This window comes from Acomys minous (genome assembly GCF_964271855.1).
Source record: "Acomys minous genome assembly, chromosome: 1".
NCBI classification, from domain to species: domain Eukaryota; kingdom Metazoa; phylum Chordata; class Mammalia; order Rodentia; family Muridae; genus Acomys; species Acomys minous.
In genome coordinates this window covers 89,550,195-89,571,426 of record NC_140483.1, presented here as the reverse complement: position 1 = coordinate 89,571,426, position 21,232 = coordinate 89,550,195, and the positions used below count along the sequence as shown (strand labels likewise).

At 45.3% G+C, this 21,232-nt stretch overlaps 1 protein-coding gene across 1 annotated transcript in view; it reads left to right on the top strand.

The window, feature by feature from the left end:
• The first annotated feature begins 306 nt into the window (after positions 1-306).
• The window catches only part of MOB3B (MOB kinase activator 3B), a 181,230-nt gene continuing 160,304 nt past the window's right edge, over positions 307-21,232 (top strand). Inside the window, exon 1 of the mRNA XM_084778398.1 lies at positions 307-866. The gene's annotated coding sequence lies outside the window, so the exon portion shown is untranslated. The remainder of the gene's footprint in view (positions 867-21,232) is intronic.

The window sequence follows — 21,232 nt, the reverse complement described above, 5'->3', positions numbered from 1 at the left end:
AGGAGCTTAGGGCAGTTACCTGGAAGCAGGAACGGAAGCAGAAGCCACAGGCGAACGCTGCTCACGCGCTTGTTTCCCACAGTTTAGCTTGCTCAGCCTTCTTTCTTATACCCCAGGACTATGTACTCAAAATTGGCACCACCCACCGTGGCCGGCCCCTCCCACACTAATCATTAATCAAGACAATGTTGGGCAGACATATCAATAGGCAATCTTTTTCGTTCATTTGCTTTTGTTTTGTTTTGTTTTTGTTTGTTTGTTTGTTTGTTTGTTTGTTTTGAGACAGGGTTTCTCTGTGTAGCCTTGGTCGTCCTGGGCTCGAACTTAGCCTCCGGAGTGCTGGGACTAGCAATTGGAATCTCCTGAAGGTATTTTCTCAATCAAGATGCTCTCTGCCTAGACATATTAAGGTTTTTTCAAGTTGACAAAGACCAACCAGGACAGCACCCTCTCTACTCTGACATCTTTCTAGCTCCACTGGCCAGCGGATCGAAGTGAAGAGACTTCGTAGACAACATCTTCTCAGGCTCTTGTGGAGGTTAGAAGATCCTCCTGGCAACACGACTCCTTTTGCCCCCACGTAGCTGCCTTTCCAGAAAAGACCGCCAGGGGACTCCGCTCCGGGCTGGTGAGCTGCAGTGGCTCTCTGGCGTGCTGCGCGGCGCGCTGGGTGAATGTGGGGGCTGCATCTGAGCAGCAAGAGCCGCGTCCAGAGTCGCGTGTGCTGGCCAGAAAGCCCCTCGCGTGGATCTGCAAGCGTCGCTGCTCCGGCTGGAGGACTTCACTCTCTTTTTCTCCCGCTCCAGAAGCTGCTGCCCGCGTGAAGGAAGCTAAGAGGGCCCTGGCCAGGAGGTTAAAACCCCACGGTAAGAAAGCCTTCCAAGAGAGGAGAGGCGGCGCAGTCTCGCAGCTTCCCGCTCGCGATTGTGCCCAGAAGGGCCGAAGTGCGGGGCACACCGCGGGGACCCCGAGTCCCCCTCGCTCTTCCGCGAGCTTCCGGGGTTGGAGTCTGGTTTAGACCGGTGCGGGCTCCTTGGCTTCTCTGTGCCTCCGGGTACGCACTTCCCAGGCTGGAAATTAAGTCCAGCTCCCACGCAGGGGTCCGTGGCTTTGATTTGAAATACATGCCCCACGCCCCCTTCAGGGTGCAAATCTGGCCCGGAACCCATTTTGAATCGTAGATGTGGGTAGGGTGAGCGTTGGCCTGAGGCGGCGGGAAGAGAAACTTTTACGAAAGTGCATCTGTGGTAGGGGACGCTCCCGGGCTCCTGGATCCCAGGGCTTAGGGCTGCCTGGGGCTTCAGCGCAAGGTCTCTGGTTGTCCCCAGGCTACTGCTGCCTCACGAAGGGAGGGTATAAAGAATAAATAAATCTTGCTCAACTTTTGGACCAACAACTGTCAAACATCTGGGGTCGCAGCCCCTCCCTTCCCTGCACCAGAGAAGGTGTAAACTAAACTAAAACTTTCCCTTGGTTTCTACTCCCCACCACTGGACCCCCCAGGGCTGGGTAGTTAGTGGGAAGGAGCGGCGGCTCCCACCTCCTGGAGCGTAGCAGAGGCTCTACACCACTCGTGAGCCTTTCCTACCCCCTTTCAGACCCCTCTGTAAGTCTTCCCGGCTGAGACTAGAGGACAGAGCCATTCTCATTTAGCCGGGGTGAATGGCCTTTTGTTTCTCCGCGGTTCCACTATTGTTGCGCCTCTCACATCTGGTGGGGCTCCGGCGGAGAAGGAAGACCCCTCTGCCGCTCGCGGGGCCTTCCACGCTGGCCTTTGCGCGGTCTCGGGTCAGGGATCCTCGCTGGGGAAGAAGCGGGGGGGGGGGGGGCGGGAGGTATCGGGACAGGGCTAGGCCGTCCCACCCCAGCCTTGCGGTTAGAGGGCGGAGGGAAAGTTGTTCCTAATCCCGCCTCCCAGGCTGCTTGTGGCCCAGGGCGCATTTCTCAGATCTTATCCCTAGCGAATCTGAGACGGGTGTTGGGTTTGGGAGAGTGAAAGCTAAGTTCTCGAAAGCAAGGAGTTCTGCGAGAGGGTCTAAAGGACTTCCAGAGGCTACTTAAATGCGTGCGGATGGCCCGTAACCTAGGCGACGGGCGCGGGCAGGGCACCTCAACACGACTGAAAGTTCAAGGGTTGCAAATTCGCAAGGGTGGGGGAGCAGGCCATTGACCACCGAAGAGTGGACATAAGCTGGGAAGGCCAGCTTTGCCTGAAAATAGTAGCGTCGTGACTAGCTGTGAAATGTTCGTGGACTTCTGACTTCACCTAAGGCTCCAAGCTTAAGTGCCAAATTTCTCCCAGCGACGTAGAAAAAGCAGGCCTCGGGTGCGCAGTACAGATGGCAGATGCGGCCAGTGCTCTGTTCTGGTTTTCATCTGCCCGAGAACAGGTGGTTTGGGGTAAGCCCTGGTTCTCCAGAGGGGGGCGCCCGTTAGACTATAGGAGGTAGAGTTTCCCAGAGTAAATTAGGCGTTTACTCCTAAAGAGGTTAGCGAGCGTGGATTATTTATTAAGAAATCTTGGCAAGAGCAAAGTTGCCTCCCAAAGCCAGCAGGGACCAGACCATGTCCAGAGGGTCGGCTAGAGGAAGTCTGATCCTATACACATGTTGGGACGGATGCCTCTTGCCAGCTTTGTAATTGCTGCCTTTGCCATTTTTTTTCCCTGTGGACTTCCCAACCTTAGTCCTTCTAGGAGATGCGGAAATATTATTTTTCCGCTTCTCAGTTTTGACAACCTTCCTCTCCCACTCAGAGAAGGAAGAGAGGCGTATATGGTGCCGCCCGTGACCGATGCTCCTCTCCAACACTCCACGCTTGCTCGGGATGGGCCCTAGCGTGTTAAACAAGTGGTCTTACACTCCTGCTCTCATTCAGACTGTTTAAGTCCTAGGCGCTGCGTAAGTCTGGCTTGTGCTTTACTAACTTAAAAGTACTTTGAGAGACTGTTAACTCAAGAGAGAAACTTGAATGGAGAAACTTCTCCCGCGATTTCTAGATCTTGCCGGTGGGCTCCTGAAAAGAGTAACAGCAAATTCTCTGAAGTGCTCAACCCGCTCTAATGACAAGGGCCCACAAGATGAGATTTCTTTCAATTTTAACAGCAGCAGCAAAGTAACAAACAGGACCTGCTGAAGAAGACCTGCTTAAGTTCTGTTTGCTCAGGGAATACCAGAAGGCATCATTAAAGTTAAAGTCAGGGCTTGGCCCAGCCTGCCAGGAAGGGAAACATGCTCATTATAGAGGAAAATAAGTGTGTGCGCTTTCTTTAATTTTAGAACTGAAAGACCTATCCAGAAATTTTTATTGTAGGAAAAATAGAAAATCCAAAGGTGAAGAGGTAAAAAAAAAAAAACCTGTATATGCTAAGTTCCAGTGAATAGCAGTCTTATCTAATTATTTCTTTGGGATACATTTCTGGAGACATAGTAGGATTGATACTTGTTTAGGCTATTGAAGATTGCAATATTGCCCACAGTAAGCACATTGCCAGTTTACCCTCTCCCCAGCAATGCATAAGAGAAGTAACACTGAGTTCACTCTCAGTGCTACCATTGTTTTTCCATTTCTGTCGTGTTCATGGGACAGGAGGCTAAACATTTGTATATCATCCGTTAACATTTCTTTTTTGTAGTTTGTGTGTTTTTTGGTAGATTGGTCTCTGGGGTTTTTTTTTTGTTGTTTGTTTGTTTGTTTGTTTTTGTTTTTCTTTGTTTTTTTCCTTTTTGGATCTCTGATTCCTTTGATAAGATGTACTTTATAAAAAGAGTGTGGTTCTGACTTCTGTCAAACTAATGGTTAGCGGTTTTGGACAGGTCTTTCTCCTCTTTTCTATCTCCTCTCTCTTTGAAGTTTTGGAGATTGATTTCAGGGCCTCATACAGCTGTGCATGTGATCCATCACTAAACGACGTGCCCACCCCCCACTTAGCCAATCCTCCCCCTTGCACAGAGCAAACACGGGGCAGGGCAGCATCTATAATTTACTATCATAACTGCTATCATCTCAGTAGAGCCCTTACGGAGGTCAGGCCAAGGTGGTGGAGAAACGAATGGAAAATCCTTTGTCTGTCCTTCGCTTGGCAGTTGCATGTCCGTCCAGCCTCCCTCCCCACGGCCATGATCCTGGCCTGAAACGATGTGATCAATGAGCTGTTTTTACAAGATAGATGGTATTAACTTGTTTTATTGTCCGATTCTTTTGCTAGTAACCGAAATGCCATAATCCACAACTTGTTTTGTTTTACGTTAACATTTCTTCTAACTTTTCCACTGGAGATTATCTTTTGCTTGCCGTAAGACTTTCTTTGACTATGCTGTCTTGGACCCTGCACTGGGAACTTTTTGAATCTGAGGAGTTTAGCAGCAAGCTGGAAACCCCTTTAGCACAAGACGTTCTTGAGGGCCTTTGAGCAGTCATGGCTCCTACCTAAGTTCTTGCTTGAAGACAGATGATTCTGAAATATAAGAGGAGAAAAAGGGGGAGAAAATTCACTTAGCCAGGTGATTAAATACAGCAGAGTCAAGTAAATAATCTAGGTAATCTGAATACAAACTGACTTTTAAAAGATAAAGTGACCAGGCGTGGCACACACCTTTAATCCCAGCAGAGGCAGGCAGATCACTGCGGGTTCGAGGCCAGCCTGGTCTACAGAGTTGGGTCCAGGACAGCACGAGAGAAGATGATGAGAGAGACAATGGAAAGGAAATCTTACTCCTGTCCACCTGTCTCCAATACTTCTGAAGAGAATTCCTGGGATTGCCCAAGGTTAACATGGCCAGTGTGGCCTCTTCTTAAAGAGACGGTTGTGGTCAATGTAACAAGGTTGAGCCGCAGAGACAGCAACATTACATGAAAGACAAGTCTGACTGAGGACACTGCCGCACCACACACAGCACAGCCACGCCTAAGACCAGAGGAAACAGTGGAGGGGGGGGGGGAGTGTAATTCTGAAAATATACCTGTTTGCATTTTGAGTCGTTTTTTGAATTTGTAAAATATCATGAAGCATCTTCTCATTTCCACTCCGACAACCATCCAGGCACAGAGGCTGTGTTTCTTATCGCTCAGGAACTTTTCGATTCTGACGAAATACTTGTTCAGTTCCAGGTGGACCCTGCAGAGGCCCTTTGGTTGAGGATGCTGTATCTTACTGTCCTCCTCCATAAAGCAGTCCTGAGCTTGCCTCACTTGCTCATAAAGTCCCATTCTGATACGTTGCAGGCGGTCCTTTATCACAGGGTCGACGGAGCCATTATGGCTGAAAATATATAGTGCCCAAACAGACATACGGTAGAAGACCTCCTTAACGTCCCTTTTCACGTGTTGGAAGGATGACGGAATTTCTTTAGGAAATTCAAAGTTCTTGATTTCTTTCAGACACTGTAGGGGAGAGCTGACGACGATGCTCCTCAGGAGCTTCATATTTTCCCTGGTGGTGCCATCCAGATGAACACAGCTCAGAGACTGGATGGGTGAAATGAATAGAGCTGCGAGGACCACCGGCCACAAACACTGTGGAGTCATGCCAGCCTCGGTGCTGTACAACACCCAAGATTGATAGTGATGTTTTAGCTACGCTTTCATGGTCTTATATACCTGTATATCTTGAGCGGGAGGAATTTTCTTACTTAGATTCCAAAGTCCTTTGCCTCCAGGCATTTTTTTTTCCCTTTTTAAGTGAGTAAAGCATTACTTTAGGTTCCCAGGTGACCCATCCCAGCACTGAAAAAGACTCGTCATAACAAAACTGACACACAGGAGTTGGGAGTGTAGCCTAGGTGTAGAATATTTGTCAAGCACTTGCAACACTTCAAGTTCAGTTCCCAACACTAAGGGGGAAAAAATCACTGAACTCATATATCAAAGACATAATGATCTTTCTGGGAAATATATTTTGGTACTTGATCCTATAGCCAAATTTTTATTTTAATTGAGTTAGTCATTAACCAAATGACTATGATTACTTATGACTAGGTCGCTAGCAATAACAATTCAGTTTCCCCCAATCTTGACAATTTAAAGCTTCTGTGTTTAGAATTTTTTCTTTTCTTTCTATTTTTTTTCCTTTTTAAATTTTTTATTTTTACTTAATTTTTCTCTCAAAGAAGATGATGAGCTGAGTTTTTCAACTTAGCGAAGCTCTAGAAAATGCAGGGTGAAGTTGGCTTAGTTTTCTTTTTTTCATCTCTGGGTTGCATTTCATGATACCTTAGCAGTCTTCTGGTGGGTTGTATATTTGAGAATCTTATCTGCTTCATTAGTTTCTCTGTTATAGTGTTACAGAGTTTCTTTTTTTTTTATATACTTTAGGTAAGGATTTAGATTATATAGAGTACTTAATAACTTTTACTTCGTCGTCTTTCCTTTTTGCTTGGTGGGTCTAGAATCTGCGAAGTATTTTGTTGGTTCTGCTTGTTTTTCACTCGTAAGACTTTTGAGTAGAACGTCACCCACTCAGCCAGCTAACTCATATCTAGTCTATGGCTGTGACTATGCTATGATGCTGCTTTCTGCTGTGATGCCTGTCTGCCTTTGATGCTGCTTTCTTTGTTTGACCAAATAATCTTTGGATTATGGTCTTATTAAATGGATTCTTTTCTTTAAGAAAGTGAAATAGGATGACTTTTAAAAGAACCTGGCTTATTTTCTTGCTTTTTGTTTTTGTTTTTTTTTTTTAAAGGAAATTAATGATTTTCAATGCTATTCTATTGAAATGGGAAGTAACTAGAGCTCTACAACAGTAGCAGACTATGATTGAAATTTTGGCTTAAAATTTCTTTTTTTTAAAAGATTTATTTATTTATTATGTATACAATGCACATCAGATCACATTATAGATGGTTGTGAGCCACCATGCGGTTGCTGGGAATTGAACTCATGACCTCTGGAAGAGCAGTCAGTGCTCTTAACCGCTGAGCCATCTCTCCAGCCCCTTGGCTTAAAATTTCTTAACCATTTGGTTGCATCACAAGCTAATTGCAGATGAATTTTTCTTAAGTTATTTTATTTTATTTACATTTGTGTTTTGCCTCCATGTAAGTCTGTGCGAAGGGTGAACATTATAGGAACGGTAGTTACCAACAATTTTGAACTGCCATGTGGGTGCTGGGATTTGAACCTGGTTCTTTTGGGAGAGTAGCCAGTGCTCTTAACCACTGAGCCACCTCTCCAGCCCCATGGATGACTTTCATAAACTCTTGGTTATTATGGGCTTGCTTCTTGAAAACAGGAAATATTGCAGATATTCCTCTCTATACTCTATATAAAGTCTAATGTCACAGACAGTTTCTCTGCATGACTGATTGTCAAAAACAAAATCAGGAAACGAGGCTCTTTCATATGAGGTTAAACATTGATTTTAATATTTGACTGTCATAGGGGACAAAATGGTGACATTGGTCAAACCTTTTATAGTGTGCATTGTGTTTGACACAGTAATTCTTACTCTTAGAATTTCTCCATTCTCTTGCCCAAAAATTTGGACAAGATACTAAGCACTTGGTTAGGCAAAACATCCACAGGAAATTTCTGCACAAGCACTAAACGTTATGTCTGAGAATATATTTGGCCACTTGGCTGACTGTGGTTTTTTTTTTTTTCTTTTTGTTTTGTTTTTTGTTTTTCGAGACAGGGTTTCTCTGTGTATCCTTGGCTTGGCTGTCCTGGACTCGCTTTGTAGACCAGGCTGGCCCCCAACTCACAGCGATCTGCCTCCCAAGTGCTGGGGTTAAAGGTGTGTGACACCATCTCCGACTTTTATAATTTGTTTCTTTATTTTTCTCCTGGAGTCAGGGTTTCTCTGTGCAGCCCTGGCTGTCTTGGACTCACTTTTGTAGACCAGGCTGGCCTCGAACTCACAGCAATCCACCTGTCTCTACCTCCCGAGTGCTGGGATTAACGGCGTGTGATGCCATGCCGGGCTATATTTTGTCTCTTAAAAGAAGCTTCCTTGGTAGGATGGAGTCCAGTTACAATGAGAGGATTTGCATACTTGTTCAGAAAAGAACCTTGAAATATATATCCCGAAAGTTTTGAGTCTTATCTCTAGATTGGAAAAATTAGTGATTTTTGGTTTTGCTTTTATTCACCTATTGAATTTTCTGTGGTCAGCAAGTGTTTTCTTACTTAAAAAGCAATGTCTTATACCAGACATGGTGGCTCACTCCTTTATTACCAGCACTTGAGAGGGTGAGGCAGGCAGGCCGATGTGAGTTCGAGGCCAGTCTGGTCTACAAAGCGAGTCCAGGATGGTCAAGGCTACACAGAGAAACCCTATCTCAAAAAACAAAAAACAAAACAAAAAAGCAATTGTCTTTAAGAGAAGGTATAGTTAAAGAAGAAAAAATGTTGTGTATGTGAAACAGAATCAATAAACTTAAACATCTCTACTTAAAGAGAAAATGTGAATTTTCCTAAGTCTTGATTCCAGTTCAGTTGCTGTGGACAATATAGAATTATATGGGAGCTTAGTGTACTGATCTCATAGCTTTTTATACAGAAACACATTTTTGCACATCTACACACATTTGTGGTCGCACACACAAGTGTCAACAAGGCGCAAAGCACCCGTGAGGGCCATGCTTTCTTACATAGCTCCTATAATTTCTATCTAAACCATCCAGGCCAAGCAGTTCCAGGTAGAGCTGCCTACCACTTAGGGCGTTTGCATTGCCTTGCCTTCTTTAATTATAGGTTTTTATGTTTTTTTTTTAAATAAATGATCGTATAAGTGTCGATCGGTAATTTAAACCATTCCTCTGCAAGCACCCCACCTCACTCTGCTGCTTGCTCTACTTCGCACTTGCTTATAAGACAGTTTCATTTGCCTTGCTCTGGTAAGACATTTCCTCTCATAGGTTACGAAGACTGCAGCAGATGTGGATGTTCCCTGTATTTTCTTTCTGCCATGTGTGGCTTTGTATTTTGTTGTTGTTGTTTTGTTTTTTAAGGATTTGTTTATTATTATATATACATTCTCTGCCTGCATGCACACTTGTAGGTCAGAAGAGGGCATCAGGTCACCTTATAGATGGCTGTGAGCCACCATGTGGTTGCTGGGAATCGAACTCAGGACCTCTGGAAGAGCAGTCAGTGCTCTTAATCACTGAGCCATCTCTCCAGCCCCGGCTTTGTTATTTTTAAGCTCTCTCTCTCCCAAACCCCCTCCCTTTGCTGTCGTTTGTCTCCTATCCTTCTTCATTCAAAACTTCGTTGTGTTTGGTACATGCGACCCATGGCACAGGTCCTGTAGAGGGAGGAATTCACTATACCACCTAATGACCAAGAACTTACGATTACAGACATGGACCTCATTCTCCAGGTGCCTTAACTGTTACGTTGTGCTAACATTGACAGTATTCGTGGCAAAAAAAGGAAATGTGGTTGGCACACATGCCTGCCTCTCTCTGGCCGTTAGGATCACCTGACTTTGCAAACAAACCTACAGACTATGCCTGCAGTATCTCAGACAGACCTGCGCTAGAAGAAAACCCTTCCTCTCATTGGCCTAAGATCCAAATTTAACTTGCATCTCTATTTTATCCGGCAACCTCATAGGCCACTGAAGTTCCCACTGGTCGCTGACAGAGCTCAAAGAGGGGATTCCCTCTTCAAGAAGCCTTTCCCCTGCCTTCCCTCGTCCATCTCCTGAGAGCTGCATTTAGCTTCGTTTCTCAATGCTGACATCACTTATGGACAGGTACAAACGTCAGTGCGTACCCCAAAGAGGACGCATGCATATGCGCATGCGTGCGCTCACGTGTAGTTGCCGATGACTCTAATTAGAAACAGTGGCTCATCAGTTACTTGCTCAGGCCATCTGAGTATGTCCCAGAGTCTGGAAGCAGAAAAGGCTATTGAGGAAACATTTTCTTTTTCATATGCACATCTGTCACAGCTGTCCGCTCTGTCATCGGCAGGATGTGCGCTGGCATGCCCACTCTGTGCCCGTGATACCTGTCTTTACTTCCTCGCATGCTCTGAGGTAGTTTATATGTGGTACTGTTGTCATCAGAGGGAACAGAAAGGGGAGCTACCCTGTTATCAGATGAGCTGTGGACAGTCCTCATGGATTATATATAAGGCTAACACTAAAGCGCAAGCGAGATGGAATTTGTTTGACAAGCTGGAGAAATGAGACGTTTCAGGGGAGACAGCTTGTTTGGGCTTACCTCAGTGGCACACGGGATCTCCTGAGAAGATTTACTGCTTCCTATGAAAGAGCAGTTTCCAGTACGGATAACTTGTTGATCACTTTGTTACTCAGTAGCTGAGTGTGAGTCATTCCATTTGTGCTGTGTTGGAGGTAGTTAAGCCCAAAGACAGCACGCCTCCCGAACACCGAGGCCTGACTGCACAGTGTGTTTATGGTAGAGCAACTCTGTGTGCTCTGCCAGATCATCTGCACTGCCTCCTCTTTCTGGTTAGTTCCTCACAGAAGCCTGTGTCCCCTCCTTGACTGCGCTGCTCTTGACTTTTACCCAATGTAAGGGACCAACGACTACACCAGTCATAATGTTGGCTCATTGTGAAAATTTAGGCCCTTCAGGGAAAGCGAGGCCGGAAAGGGAAGGCCACCCCTTTAAGGTGGTGTCTGTTCACACTTCTCTTTCACCAAGGCAGCGGGTAGTTACCAGTCTGGTGGTGGCCTCGTTGGTGCCTTTCTCTTGTCTAATCACAGTTCCGTGGTGGCAGGTGCAGTGGCTGGTTTGTTGGTTGCTGCCCTTTGAATGGCCTGGAGAAACCACAGAAACTGAGAGATCTGGATCTCTACAGACGGGGATAGGAGACCTTGTGTTTCTTAAGTCACTAAGATGGGGTTATCAAAATTGTGATGGCTTTGACACTGCATCTTAGAAGTGTGCCCTGGAACTATATGATACCATCTTCAGGTAATGGTTTTGAAATAAAGACTGAAAGTTCTTCGTGAAGACCAGGCCCAGAACAGATAGTTCACCAGGTCTGGCCTATGATAGACCTTGGTACCTTGCATTAGCACCAGGCACATAGTAAGTGCTCAGTTATCATTTGATGGGTGACTAAATCCATGTCTTGGTGCTGGGATCATAGGCCATGATTTCCTTTTTGAGGAGGAGGAGGATTTCCTTTTTGAGGGTTGTGGGTAATTGAGGAATTCACAGAATGACAGATAATGGCAACCGAAGTGTGTCCATTGCTATTTGGTGCTTCTTCTTCTTTGAACTGCCCAAGGCTAGTTAAGTCATAAACACTTTTGTAACTCCAGTGATATCTTGGGTTCATATTTTGGGGTTGATTCATGTCTTTCCCTCCAGACTAGAAATGTGACTTACAACATGGTTTTGTAATCATGACATCAACTGTTTGTAGAATAAACAGAGGCATGGGATTTCCTATGTTTCTCAAGTCTGGTTGGATAGCGACTTGTAGGGGCAAAGTGCAAAAGACTTTTCTTCCATTTCACGAAGTTTTTATTAGTGTTCTCAGTAGCCGCTGTATATCTTATTACTTGCGAGGCTCTGTAGACTTACCCACACCAGTCTTTTGCCACCTTGCTGAAGACTATGAATTATGACAACTTCCTGTAAGAACAATCTCAATATTAGGAAATGACCATTGGCAAAAGAAAGTTATGATGGTCGAATCTGTGCGTAAGTAAGTGAATTTGCACCACTAATAAAGACTATTTTGATCTGGGGATTGTCAGGATAGCCTCTGTTTACTTTCTCATTCTCCTGTTGTCTTCTCTGGGGCATTTTGCTCTGGGGTGACAGTAAGACTGTCAGAGGATAATGGTGAAATATGTCAACTACTAGGACGATCTGTAATCTTTCCCTTTCCGAGGTGGGTCCCAGTGGATGAGGGTGTCCATCTGAGTGTGCTGGTAGTTGGGGAGAAGTGCCCATGGTGGACTGGGCTGTGAGCGGGATGGTTCTTGGTCCCACAGAAGAGGCGTTATCCTCTCTTAGTCACTGTTGGCTTGCTTGTGGTTGTGTCTCTTGTCATTAGTGAAGAGCAAACAGGCTTTGTAGAAGACTCAAGGGAGCTTTCTCTAGATCAGCAGAGGACAGACTCATCTGATGCAAATCACAGAACTTGTTCTAGTAGCAGTCCTGGCACTGGGAGGAGTGTCTTGGGGTTAATTTGGTCCCAGCAGGAGTCGGGAAGGAGGGGTCTTTTCTAATTGTCAAAACTCCTGACCTAAGGTAGCACTGAAGCACAGACTCTCCATCACGAACTATATCAATGGGGGACATTTAGACACAGACCCTTAGGGTGAGAGTGGTAAAGCAACAGGCTTAAGTCACAGTGGGGCTGAGCCAAGGTGTCTTCACCTGGACTTTATCAAGCCAAGTTTCCCATTGTGTGAAGATCTCCTTTCCTTCTACCTCCATGTGTAGGCATCTGCCCCATCTTTAAAAGAATGGGCATTGTAAAGACTCTAGACTATCCTTGTTGCAATCCGAGCTCCTTGTGCCGTCACAAGGGCTTCTTGGTCCTGGGAGGAAGTCTTTTGGTAATGGAAGTTGAATTAGGCCTAAGACTCCCAATATTCTATAAACTTACTTTGAAAGTACAAATTAAGACTTGGGTTTCCTAGAATCCTCCACCTAATGATATCAGATTTATGAGAAACAACACAAATGCCAGTTTAAATGTCATATCATTTAAGGAACCACCGCCCCCCCCTTTTTTTTTGGTTATTTGAGACAGGGTTTCTCTGTGTAGCCTTGGCTGTCCTGGACTCACTTTGTAGACCAGGCTGGCTTCGAACTCATAGAGATTCTCCTGCCTCTGCCTCTGCCTCTGCCTCCCAAGTGCTGGGATTAAAGTCGTATGCCACCACTGCCCAGCTATATAACTACATGTTTTTAGCTGGGCATGGTGGCGCACACCTTTAATTGCAGCACTCAGGAGGCAGAGGCAGGTAGATCTCTATGAGTTCAAGGCCAACCTGGTCTACAAAGAGAGTTTCAGAACTGCCAAGGCTGTTGTTACACAGAGAAACCCTGTCTCAACAAACAAACAAAAAAACAAACAAACAAACAAACAACAAAAAACCCCAAGCAAATAAATAACTACACTTCTGTTAGAACTTTGGGTAAGTTGCCAGAACTGTCTGTGCTTTGTGGGCGTAGTCAGAGGTGTTAGGAGAGGCGAGCTTCCATTAGTGGTAGTGCTCACAATCTGATAACGTGAGCAGATAGATTATCTTTCAGTGTAGTCTGTACAGGTGTTAATACTAATAAAAGATTCTAATAATTTAGCAATTACTAAGCCCTAATTTTTGTTTTTTTGTTTGTTTGTTTTTTTGTTTTTAGTCGGTGGGGGACTGAGAACCTCTCCTGTTCATGCTAGGCAAACACTCAACCACTCAGCCACGTTCCCAGCTCTTTACCTAAGTGTTTAAAAACTCTCATAGCCATCATACAACTTAGGTATTATTGTCCTCAATTTAAACAGGAAGGAATAGAAGATTTAAAATGCTGAGCAACTTACCCAAGGTAACAGGAACAGAAGTCCACCAAACCAGTCTTCAGTACTTCTGTGGCCACATTGTCTCTTCAGAGACTAGAGTTGTAAATGAGTTTAAAGTTCACTGTATTCATGCATTAACAGACTCATTCCTAAAGGCTTGAGGCTGCTTAAAGGAACACACACTGTCAGGGAGAAAAGTAATTAAAGGGGGCTGGAGTGATGATGGCTCAGAGGTTAAGAGCACTGGCTATTCTTCCAGAGGACCCAGGTTCAATTCCGAGCAACCGCACGGCAGCTCACTACCGTCTGTGACTCCAGTTCCAGGGGATCCGTCACCCTCACACAGACATACGTGTAGGCAAAACACCAATGAACATAAAAAAAAATACGTCACTAAAAAGGTGATTAAAGAAATTAGAGGTAGAATAAAAGGAAGTCAGGGTTATAACCAGAATGTATGAATGCATGCCGTAACATCCAATGCCATTATTGCAGACAGTTTTAAACTTGTCCCTGAGCCTTTCATGAACAAAGAGAAAAGAGACAGCAAGGCTAAGTGCTCAGTAGAAGCCAAAACTTTCCCTGGGGCCACTTTCTGGCACAAACCTTCTCTAAGGGCTTTCCAGAGAGAGCACTGGAGGATGTCTAGGCACAGCCCTCCCCACCCCCGTACCTCCTCATAGGAGTGTCACCCCAAGAACTTTGCTGAGTTGGTTCTCAAAGTTCTGTGCAGGCTGATGTGGCTCCAGCTCCTTGGCAGGCACTGTGTGTGCGGGGCTCAGTGGTTTCTCTCCTGTTCAGCGTGAGAAGAGAGTTCAGCAGTTCACTGGACTGGGGAAGCATTTGTCATCTGAAGTAAGGAAAACTGCACTCACACACTGGCATCCTCGGGGCACTCAGTGTGGCGAGACTGCCTTTATATTTCCGGAGTCTGATCCAGACCTGCGTTTCCCATTAGAGGCAGCGGGGACTGTGGAGGAAATACTTCGTAGGCACCAATCTCTACTATTTAGTCAGACCTGGCTCCATGTCAGAGTGACCTGGGAGCCATTAACAAACAGTTGAATTGCATGCTGAACTTCCATGTCATCCTGGGTTTGATATGAGTACTGCCTTCCAAGGAAGCTCCTATGTGCAACCATCTGTCTCTCACCTCTCTCTCTCTTCTGTCCCTGTTTGTCTGTCTGTCTGTCTGTCTGTCTGTCTGTCTGTCTGTCTGTCTCTCTCTCTCTCTCTCTCTCTCTCTCTCTCTCTCTCTCTCTCTCTCTTTCTGGGTTTCTTTACAAGTTGGATGACTTTAGGGTCAAAGCCAGGATAGCGTCATGTCTCCAAATACTACAGCCACTTGAGTTTTGACACACATCTTGAGATTACCAATTTTGTATTTTTGTTGTTGTTAAGAGTAAAACTCAGGCCAGGCATGGTGGCGCACACCTGTAATCCTAGTACTCGGGAGGCAAAGGCAGGTGGATCACTGTGAGTTCAAGGCCAGCCTGGTCTATAAAGTGAGTCCAGGACAGCCAAGGCTACACAGAGAAACCCTGTCTCAAAAAACCAAAAACAAACAAACAAACAAACAAAAAGAGTAAAACTCAGTGTGTGAAAAGATCCGTAAGAGTGGCCTCAGACAGTTTTCTATTCCCGGTGATGTACTGTTTAGATTGTACACGTGGGCTCTGTCTCCCTGTAAAGCAGGACAGGGCAGTAACAGTTATTGCCAGATTGTTAATATGGGTTTTCACAGATGATCGACCGCCTTTGCTAGGTCACTGAAGTTGAAAATATGTATCGCAGACACATTTCATCCGTTCATCCATCCTTCCTTGAGGGTATGGTGTTTGGTCACGGTGTTAAAACAGGAAGGGGTGCTGGCTGAAGGTTCATATCATAAATAGCCAGGATTTCAAACTGTAAAAATAAAATCACAAGATTTTATCAACTTTACGAATGAAATAAGCAGGGTGAAGTGGGTGAAGGCATAGGTAACCTAAGACTCAAAGAGAAGCATGTCCGCTTAAATGCACTGGAGGAAAGAAGTTGGGGTATTTAAACAAAGGAGAGCAGATGTCAGGAAGGCTGGACCAGGATGGTCGGTGTTCCAAGGGTCACGGCAGGCCAAACACAGTTCATGTTACTGTAAGATCATTGAAAACACCTGGAAGGAGTTTTGAGCAGGAGAGCTACTGGTATGGTGTAGCATGCGTTTTTAAGAGATAATTTGAGGGGCTGTGTGGGGATGCTTGTAAGCAGACATGGAAGTGAGGAGGCCAAACTGAGCGTATGTTTCAATGGGCCATGTGAGCTCCCAGAGGTTCAGATAAAGATATGATCAGAGGAAGGCGGAGGAGGTGGAAAGAGTTTTGACGCATGTTTTTAGTAAATTGCCTCTGATGTATTTGGTCCAAGCTAAGTTCTGTGATCACCAAGGAGAGTTTCCAGAAGGGCCATAGATGATGTTGATGATGATGATGATGATGATGATGATGATGATGATGATGGACGATGATTCCTTTGATGATAAATTAGCATGATTTGTCTTAGTAGTAAAAAAGTATTAGGTCTTAAGCTGAATGACCTTAAGTTGGCTTTGGTGCCTAACACCGTAGGCAGTATTATAATTTACTTAGTTGATCTTAGGTGGGGTCTGGGACTTGAATTTCTTCATGTTTGGCTGTAGGCTTAAGCTCCTGAGAATATGCCCTTGATGCAGTTCTTATGGATAGACAAAACAAATGCACATCCTTGTATATTTTAATGCTTAAATAGGACGTTTCAGATGAACTTAAGCCATAGATAGCATTCTTCAGTCTCGTCGTAATGGAATATAATCACACAATTAAGAAATCATCTAATCGCTTAAGAGCATGATACTGGGCTCGAGAGATAGCCCATCAGTTAAGAGCCCTGGTTGCTTCTAGAGGATCCAGGTTCAATTCCCAGTATCCACATGGAGGCTCACAACTCTCTGTAACTCCAGTTTCAGGAGATCAGTTGCCCTCTTCTCAGGCACCAGGCCTGCATGTGGTGCACACACATACATGCAGGCAAAATAGCCATACAAATTAAGTAAATAAATGCCTTAAAAGAAAAGAAAATGATCCTTATTTGCTATTGAACATGAATGACTATATCTCACAACATCAATTTTCTCCCCTTTGATTGTAAAAGAAAACCTCAGCAATGTCTCTGAACTCCCATTCTAACTCACACTGTATTGCCGTGAAGCACTGTTGCTCAGTGGGGTGGGGCAGGACCTCCATTTACCTGAGCCTAAGCTGCGGCAGCCTTCCTTGAGCCACAGAGACATCAACTGAAATGAATTTTTCATATTTTTAAGCAAACGTTTATTGTTTCCCCAAGTTTTTGGCATATTGTATGCGTTACCTGTAGTAGATCCTAGTCTATGGGGGCTGAAGAGATGGATCAGTGGAAAAAATACTTGTTCTTGCCGAGGACCCCAGTCTCGCTCCTAGCACCCACGTGGTGCTGCACAGCCATCGTAACTCCAATTCCAGGGCATCCAAGGGGACCAGGCATTTACCTGGTCCACACACAAACATAGAAGCAAAGCGAACATAAAGTGAAAATAATCAAACCTACAGATAAAAAATAAAACCTGCTCTACAGTGAAATCTTAGGCTTACAGCTTATTTTACCAGCTGGGATCTGATTTGGCACAGTGATTATTTTTTATATATAATCTACGAAAACTCCAGGACTTCACTACTAGCCGCTACAAGCAAAACAAAACAAACAAGCAAGCCCACTATGAAAGGGAGGATGGTCCAAACACAATAGTAGCGGTTGCATCTTGTCTGAGTTCTGAGCTGAGGTGCAGTTGGCTTTCCTCCAAGCAGTGAACACACGCAGAGCCACTCCGGATTGTAGCTCCGTCATCTTCCGAGTTAGCCTGGGTTTTGCTTGTGGAGCAGAGGGGAAAGGCAGCATGGGTGAGTGTGCATGGCTGAGCTACACGAGGTTAGAGTCAGAAAGTGTGTATCACGGCCAGTCACTTCCCCTGGGCTAGAACTTACAGCTAAGCACGGAAATCCAGGAAGTGTAGTCGCCTATATGGGAGAGAGTAGTCTGGTGAGCTGTCAGCTCACCTCTGCCAAAGCCAGCAGTGAAAATGTGTCCGTAGGGGGGCGGGGCAAGAAGTTGGTTCAGGTTCAGGGTGGCATGAGGGGCACACTGTAGTGTAATTGGTGAGAACTGGAATTGTCAAACACAGGTAAGTTTGTAGTGGGATACTTTTCAAAGAGTAGAAAAAATACTGTTGAAGTAAGACTCAAGTCTAAACGAACTGATATAAGTGATTACCTTGCAGAGAGAGAGAGAGAGAGAGGGAGAGGGAGAGGGAGAGAGGGGAGAAAGAGAGAGAGAGAGAGAGAGAGAGAGAGAGAGAGAGAGAGAGAGAGAGAGAGAGAGGCAGGCTTGTTTGTTTGTTTTTCAAGACAGGGTTTCTCTGTGTAGCCCTGACTGTCCTGGAGCTCACTCTGTAAACCAGGCTGGACTCGAACTCACAGCGATCCTCCTGCCTCTGCCTCCCCAGGGCTCATTTGCTGTCTTATAATACAGCCTATACATGGGTTAGCTAACTACATTGCTGTGTGCGTGTACATACATGTAAATATTCAAGACATAAACGATAAAAGCATACAACTTTATTTTGTCGATCTAAAAATAAATCATAATAAAGTTATTAACAAGGAAGGAAGGAAGGAAGGAAGGAAGGAAGGAAGGAAGGAAGGAAAGGAACCATGGAAGACCGTATGGCCACGTGGCTCATGCACAAGGCCTTGGGTTTGATGCCTAGCACCATAGTCAGAAAGAGAGGCAAAGGTGGTGTACTGGCTGGTTTTATGTTACTTTGACACAAGCTATCGTCATCTGAGAGGAGGGAACCTCTAATGAGAAAATGCCTCCGTAAGATCAGGCTGTACGGAAGCCTCTAGAGCATTGATTGATGGGAGAGGGTCCCGCCCATTGTGGGTGGGGCCACCCTGGTCTTGGGTGCTATAAGAAAGCAGGCTGAGCAAGGCTCCGGGAGAAAGCCAGTAAACAGCATCTCCCTGGCCTCTGCACCAGCTCCCCGCCCCTAGGCTCCTGCTTGCTTGAGCTCCTGTCCTGACTATTCTTCAGTGACGAACACTGATATGGAAATATAAACGGAATAAACCTTTTCCTTCCCGAGCCGCATTTGGTCACCGTGTTTCCTCGCAGCACTAGTTACTGACTAAGACATGTAGGCAGAGACTGAGCGTCCCCTTCAATAACACTCTTCTTAGCACTCTGGCACTCAGACATGGCTTCTAGGGTGCATGCCTTGCCATAACAAAAAATTCTGTAAGATGGATATTTTTAATAGTTGAGGAACCACAGCTGAAAAGGGTTGCATAACTTGGCAAAAGTCACACAAAACTAGTCTGTGTGGTTTTCTGTCAAGCTGTTATTGTTTAAGTAAAAAATGTCTTGAATATGCCATGCTTTATTTTTTCTTAATTAAAAAAAAAAAAAAGAACTGTCACCTAATAGCGTGACAACCTTTGCCTCTCAACACTAATTTTCTTTTTTGTAAGAAAGAATTTTTCAGTCTTCCTGGCTTAGACGTAATGAGTTAAATGTATGGATCTCTTGCTCTCTCTTTGCAGTGCAGGGCCTTTCTTCATGAGCTCAGGAAGACACTGGAACCTGTGTGAGACACCTGCCTCATGCATGTGAGACCTCTCACACGCGTGGCCGCAGGGAGTGGCCGGGATTCAGTCCTGCCTTCTGTGGCAGGTGGATTAGGGACTGTCACCTGGTGAGAAGAGCCGAGACTCAGAATCTGTCAAGGTCTCTGCACAATAGGCCTCGAGGGGCCGGGTGTTCAGGATCCTGCTGCAGACATAGGTTGTAATTAAAACACGGGGGTGGGGGTGGGGGTGGGGGTGCAGCTTTTCTCTTTCTCTGCCCCACCCCCCACCCCCCACCCCGTCCCTTCCTCTCTCTGTACCCTGTCCACCCTTCCCCTCCTGCCTCCCCCTTCCTTCCTTCCTTCCTCTCTCCCTTCTTTTCACCCTTTCTTTGTATAATGGGTTTCCATGAGGCATTTTCATACACATCTTGTTTTTGTTGACCTTCCTCCCCTCCCCCTTCCCTTTCTGCCCCCTACTTCCTTCCTTCCTTCCTCCCTTTTCACTCTTTCTTTGTATAATGGGTTTCCTTGAGGCATTTTCATGTATATCTTGTTTTCGCTGACCCTCCAGCCCCACTGCCTTCTCTCAAATCCCTGCCCCCTCCCTGTTTGTCCCCTCCTGGCTCAGTTACTCTATCTGCTCTCCTCACTCCCTTTAAGATCTTTTTAGCCCCTTTCATGGTTCATTTCATAGTTTCTTGACCTGTACCTACACAACAAAACACATATGAAAGTTAAAATCGGGACTCTGCATGCGATAGGAAACATGTGGTCTCTGGCTTTCCTGGGTCTGGAATACTTTGATTATTACAATAATTTTTAATTCCATCGTGTTCCAGCAAATGCCATAGTTTCATTTTACTTTACGGCTGAATAACATTTCATTGCGTGCATCTTCACTGTCCACTCAGCCGCTGATGGGCAGTGGGCTGCTTTCATTTCCTACACACTGTGATTAGTGCAGCAATAAACAGGATTTGAGAGTATGTCTGTGGCAGAACTTTGCAAATGTGCCCATAAGCTAAATCATATACTTTTTCTTCTTTGAGACACCTCAACACTGACTTCCATAATGGCCACACCAGCTTACATTCCCACCAGTCTTAACATTTCCCCAGCATCTGTTGTCATTTGTTTTCTTTTTCATTTTTAATCTTACTTTATTTTTAAATCGTGGGACTTGCGGAGGGGGTCAGCAGTTGAAGTCCTAACACACCAGAATCGTAGCCAGCACAGTGACCGAATCTGAGCTTAGTGTGCTCTTAGCCCATGATTCTGGCCTTTGGCAGCAAGAGAAAGAGAGCAAATGGATTCTTCTTTCAGCCTCCAAGGGGAGCACAGCCCTATTTTAAGGTCCTGAACTCCAATGTATAAAGTTGTTTAAAGAAAAGTGTTGTCTAATGGAATCAGTAAGAAACAAGCACACATGGGTTTGCACTAGTCCCCCTATTTCTGTGGTGCATGAAAGAACTCACTCCTAGGAGTCTTCTTAGACCTTTCTGTTCAGGCTCCTGATGCTGAGGAAGACGCGTGAGTACACTAACTAAGGGATGCTGCTTTCCTCTCTGTAACTCCCTGAACACTCAGGGATAACACCAACCCAGTAACCAACATGCTTTGAAAGAAGTCACAAGATTGGTCACCAGCCATAGTGTGCATTTGCTATTCACAGAGTGAGTGACTTGTGGACTGAGAAGCTAGCTGCTGAGTTTGTACTTCATTCAGTTACTAACACAATACCCTGTGGTCACTGTGTATGTGTGTGTGTGTGTGTGTGTGTGTGCACAGGGAGAACAGCATAGACAAAGACCCATCAGAACCGTTGTTAAAATGGGGACAGATAAGCAGCCTAGCCATGCTTTCATGTGTCCCCTGAACGGCAGAGTCTAAGCACGACTGATGAAGGTCTCAGGAAACAACAATGCGCAAGTTTATAGTTGTGGTGACACTTGAGTTTTCTAGGAACACTGAGATTTGTGTGTAGATTTATAGGGACAGCAACCCTCCAGGTAGGTAAGCACCTCAGAAGGGCAGGCGGGGAAACTGAGTAAAGCACACGAAGCTCTCAAGCTGACAATGCCTAGAAGAGTTGTTCCA